Raw genomic sequence first — 10,000 nt, 5'->3', positions numbered from 1 at the left:
ATCACGTGCGCACGCAAATTTCTTCGTACGGGAATTTTATGAAGTGAAGGCGGCTACAGATCATTTCCTTTGTCTAGTTCATGTTCGTAGGCGCAAATTGCAAACGTAATACTTGGAGGAACGTTTCCACTAATCTACAGGGGCTCTCTCATTTCTCCGATTGCTCGCAAACACATTGCATTGCTAGTCGTGACGTTTCACAGTGACGTTTCACCATGCCCGTCGAAGTTGATTACCAGTACCGCGCCAGCGTCGACCGGCCGGCGAAGCGACGAACTCAGCAGCGCATGCGCGAGGCCCTACAACACCCCAACCGAGCTACCCTGCTTATCGGAGAGAGCGAGTGCGCGTGAACGCGGGCTCGTCTGACGATCTGGATTAAAGAAAAAAAAAAAAGTGTGTCCGAGATATTGACAAAGACAAGTGGTCGCTGTCGCTCTGAGTCTTAGCGCGTTATAGAAAACGTGGGATGGCGGTGCTTCCTCGAGGGTCTAAAAGTACAATCTTCGAACTAGCGCTCCCGGCGGAACGTGGAGCTAGCATCCTTCTTCTTGGAACGGTTTGCAATGGACTGCTTGAATGTGCCGACCACGCGTCACGGGTCGCGTATAGAGCCAACGTTTGGCAAGAACGCGTCTAGCACAACCGATCGCGGTTGCGATAACCCATCGTTGGTAGCGAAAAAAAGAAAGAAAGAAAAAAAAAACACCTACCCGCAGCTTGTTAGCAGTAACCGTAAATGTGGTTCTAAATATAGGTTCGCTGGTCACTGAAACTTTCTCATAACGCACACCACTGTAGTCCAAAAAGAACAAAGCACGCACAATGGATATGATACAGCCGTCACCGCATGATTTCGCGTTTTCCTTATTGCATTACTTTCGTGGGCATGCGCGCTAGGGCCACGCAGGCCAGGAGGCAAGGGGAAAAATAAATAAGAAATGATACGCGATCCTCAGCATTGACTTGGCTGATGTGGCACTCGCATTTATGTTCTTTACCTTAGGCGAGCGCAACGCGCCAACTGAACTCCAATTTCCCATAACGGAAATTCGTATTTGGCCATTTGGTTGTATTTTTGGCTGATGTTCGCGTTTTTCGCCCGAGCATGCGCTTCACTGCGCCGCTCGTTGCCCCTTCAATGCGGCTTCACTGCCCTGCAGGCGTGTTCTGCGTCAAGCCGAACCACCAGGCAAAAAGCCTGGGCGCCGCCATCTTGTTGAGAGCGGCGCCGGGGACACAATCGCGCCTAGCTCATTGAGTTTTCCCCCAAAACTGAACGAAATAGCCTTATTTAAATGAGAAAGATGCCGCGAGTGCCGCAACGAAGGACCTTAAGGATTACCGAAGGGTAACTGAGGGCGACGCGACGAGCTTTGGAAAGAAGAATGATGGGTGTAGCGCTACGGGGGATAAGAATAGAGCAGATTCGGGGGGTGAGCGAACAAACGCGAGCTAATGACACCTTAGTTTAAACCAAGAAAAAGAAATGGGCGTGCGCAGGGCATGCAATGTGGGGGGAAGATCATCAATTAAGGGTTACCGACTGAATTCCAAGAGAAGGGAAGCGTAGCACGGGGTGGCGGAAATTTAGGAGGGCAGATTAGATTAGGAAGGGCGCAGGCACTAGACGGCGACCGTGACCGGGCTTACACGTGACCGGGGTGCTTGGAGAATAATGGGAGAGGTCTTTGCCCTGCAGTGGTCGTAGCCAGCAGGATGATGATGACGAAAAGGTAGCAACAGGTATTCATAACATACAGGTTGGAAAGCTGAGGCACCTCTGAACCCTTGAATATATTTCGCCACACTTGGCCATACGACAAGTTTGTTTTCGAGGCGCTCGGTCCCACTGCAGCGAAAATGTTGCCGGAAATCGGGCACTCCATTTTTGTTTCATAGGGAACCTTTCTTCCACTAGGGCAGCGGATTTTCGCAGGGCGAGCTTGCTGTCGTTTACGGATCAAAGCGATAGTGAACTCCAAAATGCAGTGTTGGCTTTGAGTGGGACTTACATTGATTGCAAAACCCACGGCTAATCACCCTTCCCCCCCCCCCCCCCAAGTGGCTCATTACAGCAGACAATCGTTCAGAAACACCGGCATCGTTGCGTATAGTATGGGAATGGTGCGTGTCACGTGAGTGCTCGCTTCGAGCTTGTGTTCTTCATTTTGATTGAATGAAGTCTCACCTAAGTGAGCGGGGGCCGATCCCGGAGGTAGTGCAATACCGGGCCGACCTGCGGCGGAGGTGAAGCAGGCTTCAAGCACTCCGCCAACTTCCAAAAATAGGTTTAATATCGTGGGTCCATATAGAACCCGTATCAGATATTAAGCTGATAAGAACAGATACTACACTTTGATCTTAGCCAAAAGGCCGAGAAGCGATGTCTTTCACTTCACTCCATTGTACCACTGCCTTGTGGGTGCCCTGGCGACATTGGTAACCTCAGCAACAGCGTGGGCAATCTTATAAAACCCAGCCCGTCTAGAGACTCTATGCTCTCTATCTCGCGAATCAACTCGCGACGCCTCAGTCTTTCACTGTTAACGAAACGCCGTCGCGTAGAAACGAGACCCGAGCGCAAGCTTGTTCGCAAGGCAAAACCAACGAAGGCAACCTCGTAGAAAACGGAACAGGCGAGCGGAAAACACGCGCAAGGGGAATGCTTACTTCCGTCTGAATGCGACCGCTCAAGGCGGCTTTCTTTGAGGCCTTCGTTTCAAGCCCGTGCGCAAGTGTAATACACTACGCGCATTTCCCTCATTTCCTTTTATTTACCGCAAGGCCCACTGAAAGTTTTCATACGGCACAGGCCGGGACGGATTGCAACGTGTCGATTCGACCGCTAGAATTAGGTAGCGCGCCTCATGTACGAATGAAAGAGAATGAAAAAAAAAAAATAAATAAATATAGAAAAGGCTGCGCACTCCTTCCAACCGGAAACATAGAGGGCAGGAAGATCGCCATGTGGAGCACAGGTGTTGTTAAAAAAGAAAGAAAGAAAGAAAGAAATAGCGCTACCCCATCATCTTTACCGTGTGCGTGTATACACACACACGCACACATATGCACGCGCACGCACGCGCGCGCGCGCACGCACACACACACACACACACACACACACACACACACACACATACGCACACATGCTAGCATAGCTTAAGCACAGCTGGAAAGCTCAGCCTTGCGCAAGAAAAAAGGACCACGCCCTTTCGCAAGCCCCTTTGAAACTTTTAAATGAGAAACATGTGTACAGCGAGGTCGTTCGAAACTGGCGCGAAAACGCATCCGCGCCATCTGTGTGCGGAACTAGGAAAACCTACGGCCTTCGCCATACAGAAAGAAAGGTAGATGGCGCGAGCTAACGCTCCGTTGCATACTAAGAACGAGAGCTAGTGAATAATGGCAGAAACGTCTTGGGAAGAGAGAAAAAAACAACAACAACAAAAAAAAAGAAAGACACGCAAGTTGTTGGCTCGCGCAAGCATTCTATTTTACAGCGAGTAAAGAGCATAGCAACTTCTCACAAGAGCAGCAAGAAAGACAAGAAGAACGTGAGAGAGGGGGAGAAACAGGCGCGTTTCTTTGGAATGCAGAGCATGCTGCACACACTATGAAGTGCCAAAGAGACGGGGAAAGCAGATGGCGCGATTGTGTATGTCCTCAAAGCTTGAAAACAATTTCTAAACTACAAGGTGTGCCGAAGTCCGCCTACTCTCATCAGGTTGCTCCCGCCTCCAATTGCATTTAAATTAAAATTACAGTCGCCTCAGAGGCAGAGAGAGAGAGAGAGAGAGAGAAAATGTGTACACTTGCTTCGCGCAGCTGCACCCGTTCAAATTTTACAGCAACAAGAGCACTCCCGCAGGCACAAAGTCCGCTGCCGCGTCCGCCGGGGCGGAATGCACTCGCTTCCGTAAATTGTCGTGCGGCAGACTGCTGCATCGTAGCACACCTGAAACCGCGCAGACGTCAGCGATCGCCGCGAGATCGCTGCGAGCGCTAAAGTCCGAAACCACGTCCGCCGGGGCGGCGGGAGCTCGATACCCCTTCACGAAACTTCTGCGTGTACACCGCCGCACGGCCACGGCGGAGTCGCTGGCATCCTGCGCGCAGTTGCATTGCGTCGCGCCGGGAATCGTTGAAGCCCCACGCAGACGTCGGCGTCGGCCCCGACCTGGCTGCGAGCGCTCGAAGAGACCAAGTCCGAAGCCACGTGAGCCGGGGCGGTGTGAGCGCGACTAAGTCCGAGACGACGTCAGCCGGGGCGGCGTGAGCGAGACCAAGTCCGAGACTACGTCAGCCGGGGCGGCGTGAGCGAGACCAAGTCCGAGACTACGTCAGCCGGGGCGTCGACTAAGTCCGAGACGACGTCAGCCGGGGCGTCGAGCACGCCGCGGTCGCTTTTCCCACTCTTACTCGAAAAATGGCGAAGGGGCCGCGCTAGCGTGCCTTGAATCGGTGAGCGGCGGTACCGCGGCGATCGCGAGAGCTCAAATCGGCCGTGCCAAGGCCAAATATTGGCGCTCGGCTCGGCGCAGTACGCCGCCTTGTCGCACGAGTACGGCCCCGTGGAGGTCTGGTCACTTATCGCTGCTCTTATAAGGGGCCGTACCGCCCTGGCCGACGTTGTACCGTAGTGCCGTTTTCGGCTTGCGCGTGTTCGTGGTGGTGTCCGCGCACCGCTCCGCACTCGAGAATCGTGCCCACGACGACGCGAGCGCTCGGAAGAGACGCAAGTCCGAAACCACGTGAGCCGGGGCGGTGTGAGCGCGACTAAGTCCGAGACGACGTCAGCCGGGGCGGCGTGAGCGAGACTAAGTCCGAGACTACGTCAGCCGGGGCGTCGACCAAGTCCGAGACGACGTCAGCCGGGGCGTCGAGCACGCCGCGCGCGCTTTTCCCACTCTTACTCGAAAAATGGCGAAGGGGCCGCGCTAGCGTGCCTTGAATCGGTGAGCGGCGGTACCGCGGCGATCGCGAGAGCTCAAATCGGCCGTGCCAAAGCCAAATATTGGCGCTCGGCTCGGCGCAGTACGCCGCCTTGTCGCACGAGTACGGCCCCGTGGAGGTCTGGTCACTTATCGCTGCTCTTATAAGGGGCCGTACCGCCCTGGCCGACGTTGTACCGTAGTGCCGTTTTCGGCTTGCGCGTGTTCGTGGTGGTGTCCGCGCACCGCTCCGCACTCGAGAATCGTGCCCACGACGACGCGAGCGCTCGGAAGAGACGAAAGTCCGAAACCACGTGAGCCGGGGCGGTGTGAGCGCGACTAAGTCCGAGACGACGTCAGCCGGGGCGGCGTGAGCGAGACTGTCCGAGACTACGTCAGCCGGGGCGTCGACCAAGTCCGAGACGACGTCAGCCGGGGCGTCGAGCACGCCGCGCGCGCTTTTCCCACTCTTACTCGAAAAATGGCGAAGGGGCCGCGCTAGCGTGCCTTGAATCGGTGAGCGGCGGTACCGCGGCGATCGCGAGAGCTCAAATCGGCCGTGCCAAAGCCAAATATTGGCGCTCGGCTCGGCGCAGTACGCCGCCTTGTCGCACGAGTACGGCCCCGTGGAGGTCTGGTCACTTATCGCTGCTCTTATAAGGGGCCGTACCGCCCTGGCCGACGTTGTACCGTAGTGCCGTTTTCGGCTTGCGCGTGTTCGTGGTGGTGTCCGCGCACCGCTCCGCACTCGAGAATCGTGCCCACGACGACGCGAGCGCTCGGAAGAGACGAAAGTCCGAAACCACGTGAGCCGGGGCGGTGTGAGCGCGACTAAGTCCGAGACGACGTCAGCCGGGGCGGCGTGAGCGAGACTAAGTCCGAGACTACGTCAGCCGGGGCGACGAGCACGCCGCGCGCGCTTTTCGCACTCTTACTCGAAAAATGGCGAAGGGGCCGCGCTAGCGTGCCTTGAATCGGTGAGCGGCGGTACCGCGGCGATCGCGAGAGCTCAAATCGGCCGTGCCAAGGCCAAATATTGGCGCTCGGCTCGGCGCAGTACGCCGCCTTGTCGCACGAGTACGGCCCCGTGGAGATCTGGTCACTTATCGCTGCTCATATAAGGGGGCCGTACCGCCCTGGCCGACGTTGTACCGTAGTGCCATTTTCGGCTTGCGCGTGTTCGTGGTGGTGTCCGCGCACCGCTCCGCACTCGAGAATCGTGCCCACGACGACGCGAGCGCTCGGAAGAGACGGAAGTCCGAAACCACGTGAGCCGGGGCGGTGTGAGCGCGACTAAGTCCGAGACGACGTCAGCCGGGGCGGCGTGAGCGAGACTAAGTCCGAGACTACGTCAGCCGGGGCGACGAGCACGCCGCGCGCGCTTTTCGCACTCTTACTCGAAAAATGGCGAAGGGGCCGCGCTAGCGTGCCTTGAATCGGTGAGCGGCGGTACCGCGGCGATCGCGAGAGCTCAAATCGGCCGTGCCAAGGCCAAATATTGGCGCTCGGCTCGGCGCAGTACGCCGCCTTGTCGCACGAGTACGGCCCCGTGGAGATCTGGTCACTTATCGCTGCTCATATAAGGGGGCCGTACCGCCCTGGCCGACGTTGTACCGTAGTGCCGTTTTCGGCTTGCGCGTGTTCGTGGTGGTGTCCGCGCACCGCTCCGCACTCGAGAATCGTGCCCACGACGACGCGAGCGCTCGGAAGAGACAGAAGTCCGAAACCACCTGAGCCGGGCCGCGGCGGGAGCTCGACGCCCGTCACGCAACTTTGGCGTACAAGCCACCGCACGGCCGCGACTGAGTCGTCGCCACCGTCCGGCTGGCTGCACTATAGCACGCCGGGAACCGGGAAAGAACCGCGCAGAGGTCGTCGTTTTGCCGCGGCGTTGGCGCGAGCGCGCGAAGAGACAAAGTCCGAAACGGCGTCAGCCGGGGTGTCGAGCACGCCGCCCGCGCCGGTCGCACTCGTGCTCGGAAACGGCGAAAGGGCCGCGCTAGCGTGCGGCCCCGTAGGGGCACAGAAAGGCGATTGTTCTGGAAACCGCGCTGTCCATAGGCGAGAGATTGCCGTTCGCGCATTCGGTCGACGCGCTGCGCTTTCACGACTTCGGCATTGCGCTGCCGACGTAAGCTTTCCATCTCGCTCGCGGCGCTGCGAGGCGGCACGATTTTCGCCAAACGCTCGTCGAAAGTGGCACGAGTACGGCCCCATGGAGATTTGGGAACTTATCGCTGCTATTATATGGGGGTCCCAGAGAGCAGTCGCCCCCAAAAGCGACCTGGGTGTTTGATATGCGGCGGGCTTCGTGCCCGTCAAGCGTGTCCCCGGTATCGCTCCCGTGGATCCCACAGCTGACGTCTGCAGCCTCATCCGCTTGATGCGTTAGGGGCTGGTTGTCGGACGACGCTTTCTCCACGATATCGAGTTGTGTTCCGCATCGTCCTCGGACGAGTCAAATGCGAAAGCGCCGAAGGCGCGGGCGTGACCCGTCGCCTGGCGGCTTTGCCGTCTCGGCTACGTTGCAAGTGTCGGTCGGTCCACCTGTGCTGCGGGCTCAAGAGAAACCGCAAGCCGTGATCGAGTCGACACAACCAGTCTATCGAGAATGTTGCGTGCTTCTTGCCGCGTGGCGATACCCGGCCCTTCGGGGAGGGCGCCGTAGCGAGCTCGAACGCCGTCGTCTCGGACTGTGCAAAGTGCTACTCTTTGCAAGAACGAAGCGTGCTGGGGCGCCTGAAGGTGGCCTCGGCATCGCAAAAACGGCGTCCGGCCTGCTTGACAGGCGGGACGCGCAGTTGAACGATTACCTGGTTGATCCTGCCAGTAATCATATGCTTGTCTCAAAGATTAAGCCATGCATGTCTAAGTACATGCCGAAATAAGGCGAAACCGCGAATGGCTCATTAAATCAGTTATGGTTCCTTAGATCGTTTCTTCCTACTTGGATAACTGTGGCAATTCTAGAGCTAATACATGCAGTGAGCCTGAAGCCCTTTGGGCGACGGGTGCTTTTATTAGACCAAGATCGATCGGGTTTCGGCCCGTATTGTGTGGTGACTCTGGATAACTTTGTGCTGATCGCATGGCCACGAGCCGGCGACGTTTCTTTCAAGTGTCTGCCTTATCAACTTTCGATGGTAGGTTACTTGCTTACCATGGTTGTTACGGGTAACGGAGAATCAGGGTTCGATTCCGGAGAGGGAGCCTGAGAAACGGCTACCACATCCAAGGAAGGCAGCAGGCGCGCAAATTACCCACTCCCGGCACGGGGAGGTAGTGACGAAAAATAACAATACGGGACTCTTTTGAGGCCCCGTAATTGAAATGAGTACACTCTAAATCCTTTAACGAGGATCAATTGGAGGGCAAGTCTGGTGCCAGCAGCCGCGGTAATTCCAGCTCCAATAGCGTATACTAAAGCTGCTGCGGTTAAAAAGCTCGTAGTTGGATCTCAGTTCCAGACGAGTAGTGCATCTACCCGATGCGACGGCTCGGACTGAACATCATGCCGGTCCTTTCTTGGTGCACTTCATTGTGTGCCTCGAGAAGGCCGGTGCTTTTACTTTGAAAAAATTAGAGTGCTCAACGCAGGCGAGTCGCCTGAATAAACTTGCATGGAATAATAGAACAAGACCTCGTTTCTGTTCTGTTGGTTTTTGGAATACGAGGTAATGATTAAGAGGGACAGACGGGGGCATTCGTATTGCGGCGCTAGAGGTGAAATTCTTGGACCGTCGCAAGACGAACTACTGCGAAAGCATTTGCCAAGAATGTTTTCTTTGATCAAGAACGAAAGTCAGAGGTTCGAAGGCGATCAGATACCGCCCTAGTTCTGACCATAAACGATGCCAACCAGCGATCCGCCTGAGTTACTCAAATGACTCGGCGGGCAGCTTCCGGGAAACCAAAGTGTTTGGGTTCCGGGGGAAGTATGGTTGCAAAGCTGAAACTTAAAGGAATTGACGGAAGGGCACCACCAGGAGTGGAGCCTGCGGCTTAATTTGACTCAACACGGGAAAACTTACCCGGCCCGGACACTGGGAGGATTGACAGATTGAGAGCTCTTTCTTGATTCGGTGGATGGTGGTGCATGGCCGTTCTTAGTTGGTGGAGCGATTTGTCTGGTTAATTCCGATAACGAACGAGACTCTAGCCTATTAAATAGGTGCGGGGTTCCCAGCACCTTACAACCTTCTTAGAGGGACAAGCGGCTCCTAGCCGCACGAAACAGAGCAATAACAGGTCTGTGATGCCCTTAGATGTCCGGGGCCGCACGCGCGCTACACTGAAGGAAGCAGCGTGTCTTTATCCCTGTCTGAAAAGACTGGGTAACCCGTGGAACTTCTTTCGTGATTGGGATAGGGGCTTGCAATTGTTCCCCTTGAACGAGGAATTCCCAGTAAGCGCGAGTCATAAGCTCGCGTTGATTACGTCCCTGCCCTTTGTACACACCGCCCGTCGCTACTACCGATTGAATGATTTAGTGAGGTCTTCGGACCGATGTCCGGCGCGGCCTTTCGGTTGCGCCGGTCTGTTGGAAAGATGACCAAACTTGATCATTTAGAGGAAGTAAAAGTCGTAACAAGGTTTCCGTAGGTGAACCTGCGGAAGGATCATTACCGGATTGTTCGAGGGTGACGAGCGCCATTGTTTCTACCCCGTGTGGGTGAAGCAGCTCGCTGCGCCCGACGCTTTCCGCCGCTGGCCCCGCTTGGACGCGGGGACGGCTATACCCGAACATGCCGGGGATTGCCCGAATTTCGAAGGGCGCCCCGTGCCAAATTTGTTGCGCCCAGTGGACGCCGGCTGCAACCTTGGACGGTTGGCTTGGCCGCGCCCGCGGGTAGAAACGGCGTAACGCACACTGTTGGGTGGGCTTTCTGAAGTCCGCCTCGGCACTCTTGCGCGGAATGGGAGTAAGACGACCCGACCTGCTGCTCTTGCCCAGTACGAGGGGAACGGCGAAGCGTGCGGTCGGTCAAGGAACTGACGGTCGAGAGCTAATGCCGCTGCCGCTTAGTACACACGGAACCGTGGTGCGAGCGCTCTCCCGTCCTCCG

At 56.4% G+C, this 10,000-nt stretch overlaps 2 non-coding genes across 2 annotated transcripts; one reads left to right on the top strand and one right to left on the bottom strand.

Annotated features, from left to right (window-relative positions):
- Positions 1-2,196: 2,196 nt before the first annotated feature.
- On the bottom strand, positions 2,197-2,388 carry LOC139053934 (U2 spliceosomal RNA). The gene has a single exon (XR_011510898.1). It is a non-coding gene; the product is annotated as a U2 spliceosomal RNA (small nuclear RNA).
- Positions 2,389-7,744: 5,356 nt separating this feature from the next.
- Positions 7,745-9,559, top strand: LOC139053935 (small subunit ribosomal RNA). The gene has a single exon (XR_011510899.1). It is a non-coding gene; the product is annotated as a small subunit ribosomal RNA (ribosomal RNA).
- Positions 9,560-10,000: the final 441 nt, after the last annotated feature.

The sequence above is a fragment of the Dermacentor albipictus genome, unplaced genomic scaffold (genome assembly GCF_038994185.2).
Source record: "Dermacentor albipictus isolate Rhodes 1998 colony unplaced genomic scaffold, USDA_Dalb.pri_finalv2 scaffold_376, whole genome shotgun sequence".
Lineage (NCBI taxonomy): Eukaryota > Metazoa > Arthropoda > Arachnida > Ixodida > Ixodidae > Dermacentor > Dermacentor albipictus.
The sequence above is the reverse complement of the archived record's forward strand: the minus strand, read 5'-3'. Positions and strand labels throughout refer to the sequence as shown.